Genomic DNA, 2541 nt, shown 5'->3' on the forward strand with positions numbered 1-2541 from the left:
GAGCCTGCGCACCCTCACCCGGTGACCAGAGGAGCATGCTTCCCCCCGCCCGGTGATTAGCAGCACAAACCCCTCATCCTTGTAGCTTCAACCACCAGGGACCAAGGTGCAGGGCCCTCCCTTTCCCTCCCACCCAGCCTCAACAGCCATCCTCCCCCCACTACCCTAACTACCACCCATCCTTCTGCTCAATGATCCCACCAAGTGGCAGCAGGCCACTTCAACACAGTGCTGACCACTTGCCCAGCCCTTCCCACCCACCAACCGAGCTGAGCGGCAGCAAGCCAGTTCCTTGCAGAGCCAGCCGCTCACCTCACCCTTCCCACCTGCTGACCCAGCCTAGCTCCCTCCCTCTGCCCCCCTGCCCCCCCCCCCAGGGAGAGGTGGTGGCAGCACAACTGTGCTAGGATGCGCTGGCAGGCGCTTGCACACACTTGTACCCACTCACCGCTCCTTTCCCCCTCGCCACTGCCCTCCGCCCAGAAAGAGACAGCAGCAGCCCTTTATTACCACTTTTATTCAATATTGTACTGGAAACTGGAAGTCCTAACCAGAGTAATAAAGCAAGAAAGGGACATAAAAGACATCCAAGTAGAAATGAAGTCCTCATGGATGCATGCCATGGTATGGATGAACCTTGAAAACATCATGCTGAGCAAAATAAGTCAGTTGCAAAAGGACAAATGCTGTATGATCTCACTCATGTAAAATAAGCAAATATATAGAAACCAAAGATTATTAGTAGTTACCGAGGGTGAATGGAGGAGGAAAAAGAGCTTTTGCTTAGGGGGCATTGAGTTTATGTTAATTGTGGTGGAATAATTTGGAAAAGGATCTGGAGAATGGTTGTACAACATGAAGAATGTGATCAGTGTCACTGAATTATATGTGTAGAAATTGTTGAATTGATGTATATTTTATTGTGTAGATTTTCACCACAATTTAAAAAAAGGGGAAGAAAATGAGAGAAAGCTGTTTTTATCCTTTGATTCAATGTATTATCAAGTATAGTATTATAGGAGATTATGTTTTTCCCTATTCTTTATGAGCTAGAAAGACAAATGACAGGAAAACCAGATTATATCAGCTCTTTATTTATTTAAAAAAAAAAAATTCTTGAATATATCTGTCGAAGTACGTAATAAACCCTGTCTCTCAACTTCTATAGTTCCGTAATGCCTGGGAGAGTGCATGTTCTGAAAAGGGACTAGTCAATGATTGACTTTTTTTGATCTGTGATTAAAGTCCTTATTTTTATGATGAGATTCAGTTTAAAAACTACAATATTTCAAGGGTATGTGTCATAGTTTGAATTATGTCCCCCCCAAAATGTGTATATCAATTTGGCTGGACCACAATTCCCAGAAGTGTGTGGTGGTTCTCCATTTTGTTCCATATGTTAAAGAGGATTAGGGTGGGTTGTAACACCACCCTTACCCAGGTCACATCCCTGATCCAGTGTAAAGGGAGTTTCCCTGGGGTGTGGCCTGTACCACCTTTTATCTCTCAGGAGATGAAAGGGAGGCAAGCAGAGAGTAGAGACCTCATACCACCAAGAAAGGAGCACCGGGAGCAGAGCACGTCCTTTGGACCCAAGGTCCCTGCGCAGAGAAGCTCCTAGTCCAGGGAAAGACTGACGATGACGAGGACCTTCCTCCAGAGCTGACAGAGAGGGAAGGCTTTTCCCTGGAACCGATGCCCTGAATTTGGACTAGACTGTGAGAGAATAAATTTCTCTTTGTTAAGGCCATCCACTCTTGGTATTTCTGTTAGAGTAGCACTAGATGACTAAGACAGTATGCTTATTATATTGTATCTGTCAAGGCAGGAAACGGTGTGTGTGTGTGTTTTAGTTTGGCTTTTAATTATGAGAATTTTTTTTTAACTGCAAGGGTTTTAAAAGCAGATAATTTTAAAATCATTTACAATTAAGCCATAGTTGATTGTTTTCACTTAAACACCAGAAAAGGAAAGAGGAAATAAAGACAAAACAGCATAAAATATGAATGGGTTACCAAAACAAATCATGTGTTTCCACTTGACAGAATGCCCCAGAGACAATTTCATTGCCTAAGTTAGGTTAGTAACATCTCAGTTGTTCCGTATGTTGAGAAAAAGAAATGTGTGGACTAATAGAAATTCTCATTAAGTGTTTACTGGATTCATTTGGGGGTCCGATGACTTCTTTGTTTAAAGTGACCCAGATTATGTGTCTGCTTTGAAGCAAACTGTTAAAACTGCTTAAGAATTATGTAGCGGTTAGTTTATCCTTTTGGCTTAATATTAAAGATTTGTTAGTATAATGCTGCCTCCATCACTGTATCATGTACGTGGTTCATCTTGAGCTACTTGTGTTTGCTTAGCCATGAAGGACATGAAGCACTTTTACTTTTGAAGCACAGTTGTGAACATTCTTTTTTTTTTTTTTTAAATATTTTATTGTACTTCAGGTGAAGGCGTACAGAACAGATAGTTTCTCATGTAACAGTAACACACATGCTGTTTTATGACATTGGTTAACAACCCCACAACATTTTAACC

Source organism: Trichechus manatus, unplaced genomic scaffold (assembly GCF_000243295.1).
Source record: "Trichechus manatus latirostris isolate Lorelei unplaced genomic scaffold, TriManLat1.0 scaffold00009, whole genome shotgun sequence".
Taxonomy (NCBI): domain Eukaryota; kingdom Metazoa; phylum Chordata; class Mammalia; order Sirenia; family Trichechidae; genus Trichechus; species Trichechus manatus.